The following is a 20325-nucleotide window of genomic DNA, read 5'->3' as shown; positions in this document are numbered from 1 at the left end:
AATAAAGTATTGGTGGGGATAGACTACACAACTTGTGTTTTCAAAGGTATAATTTCTAAATGGTTCCTCCTTCAACCTTATCTATGTCCTTTAGTGGCTATGTTGAAATGCCACAGGGCTCAGTCCTTACCCTTTTGTATTTACTGTTTTGTTGATTTCATCCACCTTTATGATTTTATACACCATCCATATAGTAACTCTTCCCAAATTTCTATCTCTAGGCCGGACTTTTTTCCTGAACTCCAGGTTTGTCAAACAGTTATTTGAATATACATTCCCACTTAAGATATAAAAGGCATCTTAAATGTCTGAAAATGTTCTCTTGCTCTTAGTTCCTCCCTAAAACATGTTTTTTCGCAGCCTTCTCGATTTCACTGGGTAACAGTTTTTTTTTACAGTTCCTAAGTTTGTTCTGATTTTTTTTTCTTTCTTTCTTTTTTTATTTAATTGAAGGGTAGTTGACACACAGTATTACATTAGTTTCAGGTGTACAACACAGTGATTTAACATTTATATACATGATAATTCTAGGTACCAGCTATCACCATACCAAGTTGTTATAATATTTTGACTATATTCCTTATGCTATACATTACATCCCGGTTACTTATTTATTTTACAATTGGAAGTGTGTACTTTTTTTTTTTTTTTTGTGAGGGCATCTCTCATATTTATTGATCAAATGGTTGTTAACCACAATAAAATTATGTATGGGGGGGTCAATGCTCAATGCACAATCATTAATCCACCCCAAGCCTAATTTTCGTCAGTCTCCAATCTTCTGAAGCATAACGAACAATTTCTTACATGGAGAACAAATTCTTACATAGTGAATAAGTTACATGGTGAACATTACAAGGACAGTCATCACAGAGGCTTATGGTTTTGATCATGCATTATGAACTATAAACAGTTCAAATATGAATATTCATTTGATTTTTTTTTTTGAGAGGGCATCTCATATTTATTGATCAAATGGTTGTTAACAACAATAAAATTCTGTATGGGGGGGCAATGCTCAATGTACAATCATTAATCCATCTCAAGCCTAATTCTCGTCAGTCTCCAATCTTCTGAAGCATAACAAACAAGTTCTTACATGGTGAACGAGTTCTTACATAGTGAATAAATTCTTAGATGGTGAACAGTGCAAGGGCAGTCATCACAGAAACATTCGGTTTTGATCACGCTTTATGAACTATAAACAATCAGGTCAAATATGAATATTCGTTTGATTTTTATACTTGATGTATATGTGGATCCCACATTTCTCCCTTTATTATTATTATTATTTTTATTTTTAATAAAATGCTGAAGTGGTAGGTAGATGCAAGATAAAGGTACAAAACATAGTTTAGTGTTGTTAAGACAGCAATTGTAGATGATCAGGTGTGTGCCTGTAGACTATGTGTTACTCCAAGCTAGACAAGGGCATTAAAACATCCATGGATGCAGAAGATTTCTCTCAAAACAGGAGGGGTGAGGTTCTGAGCCTCACCTCTGGGTAACAGTTTTAACCTGGCTTATCAGGCCAAAATCCTAGGAAATCATATCAGTTCTACCTTCAAAATATGTATCAAAACATATCGTTATCACTTCCACTGATAGCCCATCATCTTTCCTACTTTACTGCGGTAGCCTTTAAACTGTTCTCCATGCTACTACCCTTCCTTCTTTTCCATTTTAAACACCATAATTATCCCTTTAAATTATTCAAATTCTAAACCATCTTCGTCTAGAAACCCCCAAAACTTCTCCATCTTACTTAGAATGAAAGCTAAAGTCCTATGGTGGTCTATAAAGCCTCATACAGATAGCCTGCCATTACATTCTGACCTCTCTCACCTATCACCACCTGCTTTGCTCATTTCCCTTTGGCCACCTTCTGGCCTCTGGGCTATTCCTTGAATTAACAGGCACATTCCTGACTTAGGGCCTTGGCTGTGGCTGTTCCCCTTGCTTTAAATGCTCTTTCCCCAGATTTCCGTGTGGCTAACTCCTTTATCCCCTTCAAGTCTTTGTTTAAAATGTTGTCTTTCAGTAAATTCTGATTACCCTTTTAAGGATTGTATTTGGCACCACAGGTTCGCCCATCTGGTCTTTCACTCAACTTTCCCCCCAGATTTTAGCAAAGGATCATAGTAAAATATTTAGATGAAGTATTTAGAAAATGGTGAACTTCTACATAAAAGTATGAAGCAATTTTTAGTAGTTTGTTTATAATTACTAACCTAGAAGGATTTGTGAAGATAAGGTAGGAGGTGGGCTTTGAAAAGAAGAGTGGAAATTTAGATAAGCAAAGAAGATAGAGAAGAGTATTCCAGGCAGAGACAAAGGCATAGGAAAAGCCATGGAGGTGAAACTATGTTACTTTAATATGTTTAAAAAATAGATCAGTTGGCTAGAGTTTTTATATAGGGTAATAGTGAGAGACTATGGTTAGATTGTGGAAGGTTTTGAATGCTATGCAGAGTTTGAAATTTGTTTATCTGTGGGAAGTGATTGGAGATTTGTGAGTAAACTTTAACAAAAAGGCTAAGGTTATCATTCAGAAACCAGGTGATAAATGAAAGCCTAGTCTGGGAAGATAAATAGAACTGAGACTTTGGTGGTACCACATTAGTTGTGGCTAAACCAAATAGCTCTTGACTAGTGTGGTCTGATAGAACTTTCTGCAGTGATTGAAATGTTCTATGCCTGCACTTTTCAGTGTAGTACCTGTGTGGCTATAGAGCATTTGAAATGTGACTAGTGCAGATGAAGAAATGAAATGTAAATTAAAAATTTTTTTTATCCATTTACACTTAGTTTCATGTGGCTAGTAATGATGATATATTGGACTGAGTAGATTGACTGCAGTTTTCTAACTTATATAAAATACAGAGGTTAGATGAGAACCCTAGTGTCAATGGAAGGATAGGTTCCACAGCCAAGTAAAGTTAGTGCAGCATTCTGAGAAGAGCAAAGGGATTGAGGCAGATGTCCCTGTGCATGACTAGTATTTATGATATAGTTCAGGTCTGTAGCCTTTTCATTCTTTGTATCTCCCTGTGTTTAATAGACAGACCCACTGTCTCTTGATTGCTGATTTTTCAGTTGGTCTTCAGGTTGATGCTTCCCAGGAGTCTATAGTTAAATGTCTAGTACATCTAATTTAATAGTATGTTTTAGAATTATAATGAAACCTGTTTTGTTCCTTTCGAATTCTCAGTCAGAAAACCATAATGATAAACCTTTATGATTGTTTACCCGTTGTGTAATTCTTGCCTGGATTCTGCCATGTTCTTTAGAAAATACTCCCATATGTGTTTTCTTTCCTTATAAAATTAATATTTCATTTGTATTTCAGTTTTCACTTTATTTTGGGGGAAAATGTTTAGAGAGAAGCTATATGAATGCTCTCTATCAAAGGAAAATAGACACATTTTGCTTACTGTGCCTCTTGTTTCCCAAGAGATATTGTTCCTTCTTTGTAATTACTTTCTAATTTGAAGAAAATTTAAAAAATAGCTTCTAGGACTTCTACCAAACAGTTCTCCCAGGCCTGTACTCTACTTCTTTATGTATGTGTATCATAAAATTAAACACACACAATGATTTGCTTAACTAGAAGTCTTCTCTTCCTCCATCCCGCATATTCTTCAGAAGAAAGAGGCAAATGAGCTTCCAAAATTGGAGTGTTGAGATGCTGCTCTTATCAATAATTTTTATTAAAAAAAGACTTCCAGAAAAAGTGCTTAGGACAAATTAGCCCAAACGTTTAATACTTGTAACTGTCCAAGTAGATTTATTCAGATTAATGATTCTTGTAAAATTCAGTTTGTAAAGATTATACTCATTCTACTGAATTTGCTGACAAAAGAATGTGGTAACATGAGATAATTTGAAGATATTTTTCAAAAGAACAGAATAAATTTTATCTCAGAAAATCTTAATTATCCACTTTTAACCATAGAGTGTATTTGTATATTAGAATCATAGTATTTTAAAACTAAGGGATCTTATACATTATCTGGTGCAATCCAACTTTCAGATATGAAAATTGAAATTCAAAAAGTAGACATGGCTAAGAACTCAGATTAGGTTAATATTTCTTTTCTGTTGAGCTGTAGCAGTATTTTAACCAGTTCAAAAAAAGTTTTGACAGACATCTTTTAACCTATTTTAAAACTTTTTCATGTCTCTGAGCTGTCCTTCATACCTGGGATTTTGCATTACACTGTCCCTGCCATTTCCCATATTGGTGTGTTCCTTGCCCTTCTGAACAAAGAGGGCCTGGAATGGGCTAGCCAAATGTTCGTAATCTTTTTTTATTGGAAAATTGGAATCACTAATGCCTTTTCTTTCTGCCGCAGCTAACTCTTTGTAATGGATTTAGTAATGAGTATTATTTGTAATGCTTACTATTAAACCCACAGAATGCCATTCTTTTCTACCTCCCAATCAAGAATAAGCTTAAATTGGTAAATGTGGCAGGTGTGTTTCTGTGAACGTGTTTAAGAGCTATCGTCTTGGGAAGCTTTGTGGCATATGGGAATTGTTTGAACTTTTAGTTTCTGGGAAGTTACGGAACCTATCTTAGGGGTAGAGCTCAAGATAGTATATATGAGTCTTGGTAGGCATTCACTTTCCAAAAACTTTCTGGAAACTGATATTTGCCCATCCTAATGATCTGTTGAATTATACCCACCTCCCTCATTGACAAGTAGTTGAATTAAAATTATTTATCCCATTCTTAATATTAGACCACTTGCAGTTGGTTTGTAGCTATGTAAACATAAGAGGACTGAAAACATTATTCATATTTGTCTTAGAGAAATTCATGTAATGACATATTAAAAATAACTTAAATACTTAAATAACATTTTTGAACAATAGCAAAGTTTATTGTAATGAACCTTAGTGATTTATTTCTGTTCAGAGAAAGGCATTTATGAAAATCCAGGCAGCTTAATACCTCAAACTTCTCTTAATTAGATGGTTCAGCTTTACAAAAACTCTATTTACTTTGAGCCAAAATTAGCTTGTGTTCAGTTACATCATTTCTAACATATCACTTCTAACTGTTGTCTGATGAAAGGATGGCTTATGTTAATTAGTTCTGCTTTTTTGGTAGTCAACTACCACATTAAATTTTAACTAGTTACATTTAAATTTGATAGTTTGTTTGCAACTCTCTATATAGTATCTCCTATAGAATAATAACTTCCATTTGTCCTTGTCTTAGGAACCTTTATTTAACCAAAAAAGTGAGTGAAGTTTTGAAGGTTCCCCCTGCTGTTTATTTAACTGTATTGGTTCCGGAAGTTGTACACAGTGAGCCAAATGAATGTCCTCTGCACCAGATCATTTGGTCAGATAACTAGTGATTCCCCTTTGTACATCTTAAATCGTCTGCTGTTTATGGTGTTAGAAAACTTGTCACTGTGAAAAATAGAGCGCTGTCAAAAGTATATATAGTCTTTTGGAAAAAAAAGCTTTAAAATGGATTTTGATAAATTTGTTTAGGGGACTACCATATACCCCAATATAAAAATCAAATTTTTACTCTTTCTTAATTATGCTTAAGAAAAAAGGGAATAACTTTATTATAATTTAGGTCCTTGCAAATTTCATATTACTGTTTAGAAAGAAAGTCTAGAGTGTCTTTATTCACTGCTTCATTTAGATGCATACAGTGAAAGTTCTACAGAACAGAGTCCTTGTCTTTTTTGTTCACTATTGCATAACTACATAGAAGAGTATCTGACATGTGATAGACACCTACTGTATTTGTCAAAAGCATAGATGAATTAATACTTAACAAGGGGTACTAAAAAAGCAAAAAGCTTAACAGATTTAGTCATTCCCAGAAGCCATTACAGTTGCAAGTGTTGGATAATGGAAGAAAACCCTTTAAAGATTATTTTTTAAAAACAGTATACTAATTGTTTATATTGTAGATAAAACAAATGCATACTTAAGCTTAGGCTAAAATTTCCTATGACTGCATCATTCAGATTCATAGATAGAGTATCTCAGAGCCTAGGTGAAGGTATCCTTTGAAACACTGCCAAATGTTTTCCAGGAAAAATTTATATATATCATTCCTCTTGAGAAGAAGTCCAAGATGGTGAGAATTCAGGGAAATAAGCACCTTTTGACTGGTGAAAGTACAAATAGGAACAAAACAGTTTGGTAGCTCATTTTAAGATCATATTTTAGAAGTCCATGCCACCTAGGTAGCAATAAATTCATACACCAAAGAAGTAGCTTATCAAATAGTAGGGAGATGTGGGTGAAAAAAGATCCATTCAGTAAAAACTGATGTTGAGATAACTGGCTAGCCACTTAGAAAACATAAAATTTTGATCAATTAAAATAAATTGAAATGGATGGAAGATTTTAATAAAAAGATAGACTATAGAAGAATCACAACCTGAGAGAATTTTAAAAAATATAATCTTGGAGTGAGCAAGTCTGTCATTCAAGACAGGTATAGAACCAAAAAGTCATAAAGGGAAAGGTAAGTGAATTTGAACATATTAAAAAATTTAGAAACTACTGAATTATAAAATTACCATACAGTCAAATACAATTTTAAAAAAAATGTGTTTGACACACAATAGTGAACTTCCTGTATAAATAAATAGGTCTTATACACCAATAGCAGGATATAAACGTGGTTAGTTCACAGAAAGTTAAATGTAAAAAATGACTTGTAACATGAGGAAATACCAGAAATACCTTTCCCACCAGAGCAAATGTTCCTTGTGGTTTCCCAATCTCACATGTAATACCAAATATGTAACCATTAAAGTTAAAATTTTTTGTATCTTTTATCTTCTCCCAGCCTCTCAATTTAATCCCATAATACTAAAGAAGTTTGATAGCTGCTTTTGAAATTTACATATTTTATTAAGGTATTTTTGATGTACAGTAAAAGTTTCACGTGAAAAAACAATGAAACAATATGGTTACTGCATTTACCCATATTATCGAGTCCCCCTCCCCTGATACCCCAATGCAGTCACTGTCCATCAGTGTAGTAAGATGCCACAGATTCACTATTTGCCTTCTCTGTGCTACACTGTCTTCTCTGTGACCCTCCTTCCCACACAATGTATACTAAACATAATACCCCTCAATCCCCTTCTCCCTCCCTCCCTTCCCTCTTTCCACAAACCTCCCCTTTGATAACCACTAGTCCCTTCTTGGAGTCTGTGAGTCTGCTGCTGTTCTTTCTTCCGTCAGTTTTGCTTTGTTGTTATACTCCACAAATCATTTGGCACTTGTCTTTCTCCACCTGGGTTATTTCACTGAGCATAATATGCTCCAGCTTCATCCATGTTGTTGTAAATGGTAGGATTTCTTTCTTTCTTATTGCTGAATAGTATTCCATTGTGTATATGTACCACACCCTCTTTATCATTCATCTACTGATGGACACTTAGGTTGCTCCATATCTTGGCTATTGTAAATAGTGCTGCAATAAACATGGGTGCAGATGTCTTTTTGAATCTGAGAACTTGTATTCTTTGGGTAAATTCCTAGGAGTGGAATTCCCAGGTCAACTGGTATTTCTATTTTTAGTTTTCTGAGGAACCTCCATATTGCTTTCCACAGTGGTTGAACTATCTTACATTCCCACCAGCAGTGTAGGAGGGTTCCCCTTTCTCTGCATCCTCGCCAGCATTTGTTGTTCTTAGTCTTTTTGATGCTGGCCATCCTAACTCCAGTGAGGTGATATCTCATTGTGGTTTTTATTTGCATTTCCCTGATAATTAGTGATGTGGAGCATCTTTTCATGTGCCTATTGGCCATCTAAATTTCTTCTTTGGAGAATTCTCTCTTCATATGCTCTGCCAATTTTTTAGTGGGCTTATTTGCTTTTTGGGTGTTGAGGCGTGTGAGATTTTTATATATTTTGGATGTTAACCCTTTGTCAGATACATCATTTACAAATATATTCTCCCATACTGTAGGATGCTTTTTTGTTCTGTTGATGGTGTCCTTTGCTGTACAGATGTAGTCCCAGGTGTTTATTTTTGCTTTTGTTCCCTTGCTCAAGGATATGTGTTCAGGAAGAAGTTGCTCATGTTTATATTGAGGAGATTTTTGTCTATGTTTTTTTCTAAGAGTTTTATGGTTTCATGACTACATTCAGGTCTTTGATCCACTTCGAGTTTACTTTTGTGTATGGGGTTAAACAGTAATCCAGTCTCATTCTCCTGCATGTAACTGTCAAGTTTTGCCAACACCAGTTGTTGAGGAGGCTGTCATTTCCCCATTGTATGTCCATAGTTCCTTTATTGTATATTACTTGACCATATATGGTTGGGTTTTATATCTGGGCTCTCTAGTCTGTTCCATTGGTCTATTGTTCTGTTCTTGTGCCAGTACCAAACTGTCTTAATTACTGTAGCTTTGTAGTAGAGCTTGAAGTCGGGTAGTGTAATCCCCCCTGCTTTATTCTTCCTTCTCAGGATTGCTTTGGCTATTCAGGGACTTTTGTGGTTCCATATGACTTTTAGAACTATTTGCTATAGTTCGTTGAAGAATGCTGTTGGTATTTTGATAGGATTGCATTGAATCTGTAGATTGCTTTAGGCAGGATGGCCATTTTGACAATATTAATTCTTCCTATCCTTGAGCATGGGATGTGTTTCCATTATTGGTATCTTCTTTAATTTCTCTCGAGTGTCTTGTAGTTTTCAGAGTATAGGTCTTTTTAACTTCCTCGGTTAGGTCTATTCCTAGGTACTTTATTATTTTTGATGTAATTGTGAATGGAATTGTTTTCCTGATTTCTCTTTCTGCCAGTTAATTGTTAGTGTATAGGAGAGCAATAGATTTCTGTGTGTTAATTTTGTATCCTGCAACTTTGCTTAATTCAGATATTAGATCTAGTAGTTTTGGAGTGGATTCTCCAGATTTTTTTATGTACAATATGTCATCTGCAAACAGTGACAGTTTAACTTCTTCTTTACCAATCTGGATGCCTTTTATTTCTTTGTTTTGTCTGATTGCTGTGGCGAGGACCTACAGTACTATGTTGAATAACAGTGGGGAGTGTGGGCATCCCTGTCTTGTTCCCGATCTCAGAGGAAAACCTTTCAGCCTCTCGCTGTTCAGTATGATGTTAGCTGTGGGTTTATCATATATGGCCTTTATTATGTTGAGGTACTTGCCCTCTATGCCCATTTTGTTAAGAGTTTTTATCATGAATGGATGTTCAATTTTGCTGAATGTTTTTTCAGCATTTTTTGAGATGATCTTGTGATTTTTGTCCTTTTTGTTGATGTGATGGATGATGTTGATGGATTTTTGAATGTTGTACCATCCTCGCATCCCTGGGATGAATCCCACTTGGTCATGGTGTATGATCTTCTTGAGTATTTTTGAATTCGGTTTGCTAATATTTTGTTGAGTATTTTTGCTTCTACATTCATCAGGGATATTGGTCTGTAATTTTCTTTTTTGGTGGGATCTTTGCCTGGTTTTGGTATTAGGGTGATGTTGGCTTCATAGAATGAGTTTGGGAGTATTCCCTCCTCTTCTATTTTTTGGAAAACTTTAAGGAGAATGGGTATTATGTCTTCTCTGTCTGATAAAATTCTGGGGTGAATCCATCTGGCCTGGGGGTTTTGTTCTTTGGTAGTTTTTTGATTACCACTTCAATTTCATTGCTGGTAATTGGTCTGTTTAGATTTTCTGTTTCTTTCTGGGTCAGTCTTGGAAGGTTGTATTTTTCTAGGAAGTTGTCCATTTCTCCTAGGTTTTCCAGCTTGTTAACATATAGGTTTTCATAGTATTCTCTAATAATTCTTTGTATTTCTCTGGGGTCCGTCATGATTTTTCCTTTCTCGTTTCTGATTCTGTTGATGTGTGTTGACTCTCTTTTTCTCTTAATAAGTCTGGCTAGAGGCTTATCTATTTTGTTTATTTTCTCGAAGAACCAGCTCTTGGTTTCATTGATTTTTTCTATTGTTTTATTCTCAATTTTATTTATTTCTTCTCTAATCTTTATTATGTCCCTCCTTCTACTGACTTTGAGCCTTCTTCTTCTTTTTCAAGTTTTGTTAATTGTGAGTTTAGACTCTTCATATAGGATTGTTCTTTCCTGAGGTAGGCCTGTATTGCAATATACTTCCCTCTTAGCACAGCCTTCACTGCATCCCACAGATTTTGTGGTGTTGAATTATTGTTGTCATTTATCTCCATATATTGCTTGATTGCTGTTTTTATTTGGTCATTGATCCATTGGTTATTTGGGAGCATATTGTGAAGCCTGCATGTGTTTGTAGGATTTTTCATTTTCTTTGTGTAATTTATTTCTAGTTTCATACCTTTTTGACCTGAGAAGCTGGTTGGTACAATTTCAATCTTTTTTAATTAACTGAGGCTCTTTTTGTGGTCTAGTATTTGATCTATTCTTGAAAATGTTCCTTGTGCACTTGAGAAGAATGTGTATTCTGTTGCTTTTGGTTATTCTGTAGATGTCTGTTAGGTCCATCTGTTCTAATGTGCTGTTCAGTGCCTTTGTCTCCTTATTATTTTCTGTCTGGTTTATCTGTCCCTTGGAGGGAGTGGTGTGTTGAAGTCTACTAGAATGAATGCATTGCATTCTGTTTCCTCCTTTAATTCTGCTAGTATTTGTTTCACATATGTAGCTGTTCCTGTGTTGGGGTGCAAGGATATTTATAATGGTTATATCTTCTTGTTGGATTGACCTCTTTATCATTATATAATGTCTTTCTTTGTCTCTTGTTACTTTCTTTGTTTTGAAATCTATTTTGTCTGATACAAGTAACGCAACTCTTGCTTTTTTCTCCCTGTTAGTTGCATGAAATATCTTTTTCCATCCCTTCAGTTTTAGTCTGTGTGTATCTTTGGGTTTGAAGTGAGTCCTTTGTAGGCAGCATACAGATAGGTCTTTTTTTTTTTATACATTCAGTGACTCTATCTTTTGATTGATGCATTCAGACCATTCCCATATAGGGTTATTATCAGTAGGTATGTACTTATTGCCATTGCAGGCTTTAGATTCATGGTTACCAAAGGATTAAGTTTAAGTTCCTTACTATCTAACTTAACTCACTTAATATGCTTTTATGAACACAATCTAAGGTTCTTTTTTTTTTTTTCACCTCTTTTTTCTTGCTCATCCATTCTTTATATACTAGGTATCATCATCTGTACTCTTTGTCTATCCCTTGACCGCCTTTGGGTGTAGTTGATTTAATTTTGCATTCGCTTAGTAATTAATTGTTCTACTTTCTTTACTGTGGTTTTATTACCCCTGGTGAGTGCTGTTTAGCCTTAGGAGCACTTACTTTTATAGAAGTCCCTCCAAAGTACACTATAGAGAGAGACAGTTTGTGGGAGGTAAATTCTCTCAGCTTTTTCTTATCTGGAAATTATTTAATCCTTCCTTCAAATTTGAATGATAATCTTGCCAGATAGAGTATTCTCTGTTTGAGGCCCTTCTGCTTCATTGCATTAAATATATCATGCTACTCTCTTCTGGCCTGTAAAGTTTCTGCTGGGAAGTCTGATGATAGCCTGATGGGTTTTCCTTTCTTTCTATGTTATATTATTTCTCTCTCTGGCTGCTTTTAATAGTCTGTCCGTATCCTTGATCTTTGCCATTTTAATTATATATGTCTTGGTGTTGTCTTCCTTTGGTCTCTTGTTTTGGGAGATCTTTTCATCTCCAGGGCCAGAGACTATCTCTTTCCCCAGATTGGGCAAGTTTTCAGCAGTTACCTCCTCAAAGACACTTTCTATTCCTTTTTCTCTCTCTTCTTCTGGTACCCCTATAATACAAATATTGTTCTATTTGGATTGGTCACACAGTTCTCTCAATATTCTTTCATTCTTAGAGATCCTTTTTTCTCTCTGTGCCTCACCTTCTTTGTATTCCTCTTCTCTGTTTCTATTTCATTTATCATCTCCTCTACCATATCTAAAATGCTTTTAAAACCCTCCATTGTGTTCCTTAATCATTGGATCTCTTACCAGAATTCGTTCCTGAGTGTTTGAATATTTTTCTGTACCTCCATGAGCATGTTAATGATTTTTATTTTGAAATCTCTTTCAGGAAGAGTGATGAGATTGCTTTCATTTGACTCTTTTTCTGGTGTTTGTACAATTTTGGTTTTAATCAGGTTCCTTTGACATTTCATATTTGTATGTGGTGCCCTCTAATGCCCAGAAGCTCTCTCTCTGGAGCTTCTCAGCCCCTGGAGCATTGTTGAGGGTTGCAGGGGAGCGGTTTTGGTGCTTGGGGGGAGCAAAGAGCTGTTTCTGCTTCCTGGCTGCTATGCCTGTCTCCCCTGTCAGAACCAGTGGGCCGAACACACAAGTGTAAGCCTCTATGCTTTGAGATTGTAGTTGCTGTAGGCAGGGCTTCCCTCTGGCTGGCATGATGCCAGGGCAGGGGCTCTCAGTTTGTGAGCCAGGGGTGGGCTGGCTGGGAGGAAGGTGCAGCCTGCTGTGTGTCACAGGGGGGGGGCCTCGGAGCTGTGTATCCAGCCAGGGGGATGGAGTGCTGAAGCTCCTGAACGTTCCCAACCTACTACGCAGAGTGCACCCATACAATTTTGTCTACCTGTCCTTTCTCTTGAGCTCTGTGCAATCCTTGCCCCTTTAGCACCCCTCTCGCTGTTAGGAAGTCTCTCAGACTGCCCACCTTTCTTTTGTCCCAGAGCAGCTGAATATGGATCCCTGTTTTCCTCAAGCAGCTGGAATCTCAGTCTCTCCAGGTATTCTGCCTGTCTTAGCTTTCCAACCCCACTAATCACCAGAGTACCATGCAATGTAGCTTTGTGCTCCCAGAGCAGATCTCCAGAGCTAGGTGTTCAGCAGTCCCAGGCCTCCACTCCTTCCATGCTCTGTTCCTCTTCCTCCCACCAGTGAGCTAGGATGGGGAAAGGGCTTGGGTCCCGCCAGATCACGGCTGTGGTATGTTACCCTGTTCCGTGAAGTCTATTCTTTTCTCTAGGTGTATGCAATCTGGCGCAGCCTTCTTTCCTGTTGCTCTTTCAGGATTAGTTGTATTAATTATATTTTCTTATTATACGTGGTTTTAGGGGAAGGCCTCTGTCTCACCTCTCATGCTGCCATCTTTTTTAGACGCTTTTGTAATTTAGAGTACATCATCCAACAGAGGAAAAGAAAGGTCTTACTTTTTGATCTTCTTTCTTGACACTTCCACAGGAACATAAGGTAGGTCAAGTTTCACCAGTGACCAAAATTAGTGATCATTGAAAACTCTGGTGTGAATCTCTGTGAAACCCATTCTTTCATCACTTTAAAAAAATGTAACAAATAAAACATGTCTTTATCCTTTGTCCTCTTTCTATTCTCTTCAACAGTGTTAGTAATTGTTACATGCCACCTTTATTACATGCATGTTTTAGAGTGCTGAACATCTGGGTGTCAAACATTGAAAAAAATTTATAGCTGTTGTTACTCTTTGCTCTTCTACTTATTATCAACAACAAATGACTGGATTTTCTCCATATTTTAACATTTTGAAAAGTAACAGAAGAAACCTAGTTTTAGTTGAATAACAGGCAAAAATATATTAAGGAGTACAATGGGATTTTCTTTTGAGTTGTCTTTATTGTCTGTGAACTTTTTTGTCCATAGCCTTATGCATTTCCAAATATCCTCTCCTAAATTCTAAATCATTTAGGCATTTGGGTGGCCATTACATGCTACTAAATGCTTATGGAGATACTTACTGATAAAGTATTTTAAATCTCTAATTCTTGAAGTTGTATAATGTCAAGATATTTAAAATGTTTTATTTATCCTATAGCAGTTCTGGGGTAAAGATTCTTATTTTTTTCAATTTTTTAGTACAGTTGTATCCCTTAATAAAGATCACACAACAATAGTAAGACAAAAGCAAAGATAGAACAGAATGCTCAGTTCCTCATTTCCTCTTATGTGTATTCCGCATCATAATTTATTTAGCCAATGTTTTAGCACCTTCTGTAAGTTACACACCATGTTAGGTGCTGCAGATACAAAGCCTGTCTTGAATTTCATTTTAGCTAACATTTAGTACAGTGCCACATATTGTTGGCCACTTTTAGCACATGTCAATTTCACTTTATTCTTACAACATATATTTTAAGTGAGTAGTAGTATCCATGTTTTGTAGTAGAGATCGCAGACTCAGAAATGGACCTTATCTAGGATTTCTTAACTAAAAGTGGCTGACCAAGTCTTGGCTTTCAAATTCTCTTCTTCATACATCCAGTACTGGATTTTTTTCCCCCCTCCAGATTTACTTTAGTGAAGAGTGCCTTCTGTGCTTTGCTCTGTGCCTCAGAGAAGGCTGATCTCTAAGGACTGCTTCACTGGGGCTCCCTTCTTGGTTTCTTGTTGGATTTTTCCAGTGTGAGGCACTGGCAGGATGTTGGAGAAACAGAAGAAAGAAGCTAGATATTCATTCTTTCAGCTGCTGTTGGCAGTTATTCTCCAGTAATTGGTCCCTCCCTGCACCGTCATTCTGAAGGGTAGCAGTGGCTTCCTGAGTACTATGCTCTGTTGGTTCCTTTAACCCTGCCTGCACCATTGTAAATGTGCCCTTAAATTACCTCTTCAAGAAGGCTATTTTTGTTGTTTTGCCTAATAGGTACAGCTTTCCTGAAACTTGGGGAACTATTTGTATGTGTTTGAGCTTTCTGAGTGCTTCTCTATGCTGTGTTTATAATTTTAGTGTTTAAAATCTAGAACACATTTTCATTTAAAATAATATTGTAATGTTGGTTAGATACTTGAGCAGAATTCTCAACTTCTGTAATTTTTACAAGTGTAAAAAATGCCATGATGCCAAATAAGGTATATTTCATGATGAGTCTATACAAAGTTATTAGCACTTGTACTGACTTTTTGGCCCACAAAATGTTTGACACATGTGGTAGAAATATCTTTGTTTTGGTCATTTCTATTTCTTAATTCTTCCAGATTCTTCAAGAGGTAGAAATAATAAGAATCAAGAGATCTTGATATAAACACTGGACTAGAGAAAATTAGGTAAGCCTTCATGTATGACTTTGAGGGGGGAGTTCACAGCTTCAGTGGAGGAATTAACTGCAGTGGAAATAGCAAGAGAACTAGAATTACAAGTGGAGCCTGAAGATGACTGAGTTGCTGCAACCTTATGGCAAAACTTGAATGGATGAGGAGTTGCTTCTTATGGATGAGCAAAGGAAGCAGTTTCTTGGGATGGAAACTACTCCTAGTGAAGATGCTGTGAAGATTGTTGAAATGACAACAAAGGATTTAGAATGTTATATAAACTTAGTTGATAAAGCAGTGCCAGAATTTGAGTGTTTTGACTCCACTTTTGAAAGAATTCTGTGGATAAAATACTATCAAACAGCACCTAATGCTACAGAAAAATTGTTAGTAAAAGCAAGTGTTAATCATTGTGGCAAACTTCATTGTTGTCATATTTTTAAGGAATTGCCACAGCCACCCTAACCATCGGCAACCACCCTGGTCATTCAGCAGCCACCAACATTAAGGAACAACCCTTCACTGTGAAAAGGTGGTGATTCACTGACAGATCAGATAATGGTTAACATTTTTTAGCAATCAAGTATTTTTTTAATTAAAGTATGAACATTGTTTTTTTAGACATAATGCTGTTGCATACTTACAGACTATAGTATAAACATAACTTTAATATGCACTGGGAAACCAAAAAATTAATTTGACTTGCTTAATTACAATATTTGCTTTTTTTGTGGTGATCTGGAACCAAACCCAAAGTATCTCCAAGGTATACATAAAAAAGTAAGGAGTGAGGCTCCTTTGCAGTGATAAAACTAATTCTCCAGCTGGTTTCTTCAGAGGGATGAAAGTTGGTAGCAGCAATTGGCAGTCTTAGTTACTTGTTTGTGTTGTACTACACTGGGAAAGAGGGAAAAGGAAAGACATTTCTTACTGATTAATTAGCACTTGACTGGAATTCCTTGTGTGTTGTAGACATTGATCTTTGAGCAGCACCTCCTTTATGATTTTTAGATAACTTAATGAAAATACGTAATTTGGGTCTACTTGTATTTAACTATTCTTTTCTGTTTTAGTAACTAAACTCTTCTAGCCTCCTAAATTACAGATCCATACTTTTATTTTAGAGGGAAGGTTATTCCCACTAAGCCAGTAGCCACAACATCATGAAGGCTAACCTTAGCTACGTCTTACTCTACACTACTTTTCTTCTTGTCATCAGTGCATTATAGCTTCACAGATTCTTGTGCTAGCAAATGAATCTAAAAAACTTCCTAGGTTGTTGATTATTAGGAGTTGGGGTATTTCAAATTATGTCATTAAGAACATTTATTGCCTCTCATCATCTGTTTTTGCTCTGAAATGATATGAACTATTATACAGTGTAAACCTCTGGGTTTTTCTTTCTTTTTTTTAAACAACAAACATTTATTTCTCACAGTTCTAGAGACTGCGAAGTCCAAGATCAAGGCATCAGTGGATTCAGTGTCCAGTGAGAACATTCAGTTTGCAGATGGCCATCCCATTATATCTTTTTATACTGGTATCATTAATGTACAATTACATGAGCAACATTATGCTTACTAGATTCCCCCACTATTAAGTCCCCCCATATACCCCATTACAGTCACCATCGATCATCGTAATAAGATGCTATAGAATCACTACTTGTCTTCTCTGTGTTGTATGGCCTTCCCCATGCCCTCCACCCTACATAATGTGTGCTAATCATAATGCCCCTTTTTCCCCCTTATCCCTCCCTTCTCACCCATCCTCCCTAGTCCCTTTCTCTTTGGTAACTGTTAGTCCATTCTTGGGTTCTGTGAGTTTGCTGCTGTTTTGTTCCTTCAGTTTTTCTTTGTTCTTATACTCCACAGATGAGTGAAATCATTAGATACTTGTCTTTTTCCACCTGGCTTATTTCACTGAGTGTAACACCCTCTAGCTTCATCCATGTTGTTGCAAATGGTAGGATTTGTTTTCTTATGGCTGAATAATATTCCACTGTGTATATGTACCCATCTTCTTTATCCATTCATCTACTGATGGACACTTAGGTTGCTTCCATTACTTGGCTATTGTAAATAGTGCTGCAATAAACATAGGGGTGCATTTGTCTTTTTCAAACTGGGCTGCTGCATTCTTAGGGTAAATTCCTAGGAATGGAATTCCTGGTTCCAATGATATTTGTATTTTTACTTTTTTGAGGAACCTCTATAGTGCTTTCCACAATGGTTGAACTAATTTACATTCCCACCAGCAGTGTAGGAGGGTTCCCCTTTCTCCACATCCTCGCCAACATTTGTTGTTGTTTGACTTTTAGGTGTCGGCCATCCTAACTGGTGTGAGATGATATCTCATTGTGGTTTTAATTTGCATTTCTCTGATGATTAGCAGTGTGGAGCATCTTTTCATGTGTCTGTTGGCATCTGAATTTCTTCTTTGGAGAAGTGTCTGTTCAGCTCCTCTGCCCATTTTTTAATTGGAATATTTGCTTCTTGTTTTTTGAGGTGCATGAGCTCTTTGTATATTTTGGATGTTAACCCCTTATTGGATATGTCATTTAAGAATATATTCTCTCATACTGTAGGATGTCTTTAAGTTCTGTTGATGGTGTCCTTTGCTGTACAGAAACTTTTCAGCTTGATATAGTTCCACTTGTTCATTTTTGCTTTTGTTTCCCTTGTCTGGGGAGATATGTTCATGAAGAAGTTGCTCATGTTTATGTCCAAGAGATTTTTGCCTATGTTTTTTTCTAAGAGTTTTATGGTTTCATGACTTACATTCAGGTCTTTGATCCATTTCAAATTTACTGTTGTGTATGGGGTTAGACAGTGATCCAGTTTCATTTTGTTACATGTACTGTCCAGTTTTGCCAACACCAGTTGTTTAAGAGGCTGTCATTTCCCCATTGTATATCCATGGCTCCTTTATCGTATATTAATTGACCATATATGTTTAGGTTAATGTCTGGACTCTCTATTCTGTTCCACTAGTCTGTGGTTCTGTTCTTGTGCCAGTACCAAATTGTGTTGATTACTGTGGCTTTGTAGTAGAGCTTGAAGTTGGGAAGCGAGATCACCCCTGCTTTATTCTTCCTTCTCATGATTGCTTTGGCTATTCGGGGTCTTTTGTGGTTCCCTGTGAATTTTAAAACTATTTGTTCCAGTTTGTTGAAGAATGCTGTTGGTATTTTGATAGGGATCGCATTGAATCGATAGATTGCTTTAGGCATGATGGCCATTTTGACGATATTAGTTCTTCCTACCCAAGAGCGCGGGATCAGTTTCCATTTGCTAGTGTCCTCTTTAATTTCTCCTAAGTGTGTCTTGCAGTTTTCAGGGTATAGGTCTTTCACTTTGGTTAGGTTTATTCCTAGGTATTTTATTCTTTTTGGTGCAATCATGAATGGAATTGTTTTCCTGATTTCTCTTTCTGCTAGTTCATTGTTAGTATATAAGAAAGCGACAGATAAGGGGAACGTGGGCATCCCTGTCTTGTTCCTAATCTTAGTTGAAGAGCTTTCAGCTTCTCGCTGTTAAGTATGATGTTAGCTGTGGGTTTGTCAAATATGGCCTTTATTATGTTGACATACTTGCCCTCTATACCCGTTTTGTTCGAGTTTTTATCATGAATGGATGCTGAATTTTGTTGATTGCTTTTTCAGCATCTATGGGGATGATCATGTGGTTTTTGTCCTTCTTTTTGTTGATGTAGTGGATGATGTTGATGGATTTATGGATGTTGTACCATCCTTGCGTGCCTGGGATGAATCCCACTTGGTCATGGTGTATGCTCTTCTTGATGTATTTTTGAATTCGGTTTGCTAATATTTTGTTGAGTATTTTTGCATCTATGTTCATCAGGGATATTGGTCTGTAGTTTTCTTTTTTTGTGGAGTCTTTGCCTGATTTTGGTATTAGAGTGATGCTGGCTTCATAGAATGAGTTTGGGAGTATTCCCTCCTCTTCTATTTTTTGGAAAACTTTAAGGAGAATGGGTATTATGTCCTCTCTATATGTCTGATAAAATTCAGTGGTGAATCCATCTGTCCTGGGGGTTTTATTCTTGGGTAGTTTTTTGATTACCAATTCAATTTCATTGCTGGTAATTGGAGTGTTTAGATTTTGTTTCTTTCCTGGTCAGTCTTGGAAGGTTGTTTTTTTCTAGAAAGTTTTCCATTTCTTCTAGGTTATCTAGCTTGTTAACATACAGATTTTCACAGTATTCTCTAATAATTCTTTGTATTTCTGTGGCGTCCGTTGTGATTTTTCCTATCTCTTTTCGATTCTGTTTATGTGTGTAGATTCTCTTTTTCTCTTAAAATGTCTGGCTAGGGGTTTATCTATTTTGTTTATTTTCTCAAAGAACCAGCTCTTGGTTTCATTGATTTTTTTCTATTGTTTGATACTTCTCAATTTTATTTATTTCTTCTCTGATCTTTATTATGCCCCTCCTTCTGCTTACTTTGGGCCTCATTTGTTCTTCTTTTTCCAATTTCAAAAATTGTGACTTTAGACTATTCATTTGTGATTGTTCTTCCTTCTTTAAATATGCCTGGATTGCTATATACTTTCTTCTTAGAACTGCCTTCACTGTGTCCCAGAGAAGCTGGGGCATTGTGCTGTTGTTGTCATTTGTTTCCATATATTGCTTGATCTCTGTTTTAATTTGATCACTGATCCATTGATTATTTAGGAGCATTGTTAAGCCTCCATGTGTTTGTGAGCCTTTTTGTTTCCTTTGTACAATTTATTTCTAGTTTTATACCTTTGTGGTCTGAGAAGTTGGTTGGTAAAATTTCAATCTTTTTGAATTTACTGAGGCTCTTTTTCTGGCATAGTATGTGGTCTATTCTGGAAAATGTTCCATGTGCACTTGAGAAGAATGTGTATCCTGCTGCTTTTGGGTGTAAAGTTCTGTAGATGTCTATTAGGTTCATCTGTTCTAGTGTGTTGTTCAGTGCCTCTGTGTCCTTACTTATTTTCTGTCTGGTTTATCTGTCCTTTGGAGGGAGTGGTTTGTTGAAATCTCTTAGAATGAATGCATTGCATTCTGTGTCCTCCTTTAATTTTGTTAGTATTTGTTTCACATATGTTGGTGCTTCTGAGTGGGGTGAATATATATAGTGGTTATGTCCTCTTGTTGGATTGACCCCATTATCACAATGTAATGTCCTTCTTTATCTCTTGTTACTTTCTTTGTTTTGAAGTCTATTTTGTTTGATACAAGTGCTGCAACACCTGCTATTTTCTCCCTATTGTTTGCATGAAATATCTTTTTCCATCCCTTCACTTTCAGTCTGTGCAC

At 36.3% G+C, this 20325-nt stretch overlaps 1 protein-coding gene across 3 annotated transcripts in view; it reads left to right on the top strand.

Annotated features, from left to right (window-relative positions):
- The window catches only part of RNF19A (ring finger protein 19A, RBR E3 ubiquitin protein ligase), a 62327-nt gene that overhangs the window by 6254 nt on the left and 35748 nt on the right, over positions 1–20325 (top strand). Inside the window, exons 2-3 of one of the 3 annotated variants that reach the window (XM_073229893.1) lie at positions 14965–15033; positions 16457–16558. The exons of 1 other annotated variant lie outside the window; for it this stretch is intronic. The gene's annotated coding sequence lies outside the window, so the exon portion shown is untranslated. The remainder of the gene's footprint in view (positions 1–14964; positions 15034–16456; positions 16559–20325) is intronic. One more of the 3 variants, XM_017659455.3, reaches the window with a different exon arrangement.

This window comes from Manis javanica, chromosome 2 (genome assembly GCF_040802235.1).
Source record: "Manis javanica isolate MJ-LG chromosome 2, MJ_LKY, whole genome shotgun sequence".
In the NCBI taxonomy this organism is placed as follows: domain Eukaryota; kingdom Metazoa; phylum Chordata; class Mammalia; order Pholidota; family Manidae; genus Manis; species Manis javanica.
Note: the sequence above shows the minus strand (reverse complement) of the source record. Positions and strands in the feature narration are given on the sequence as shown.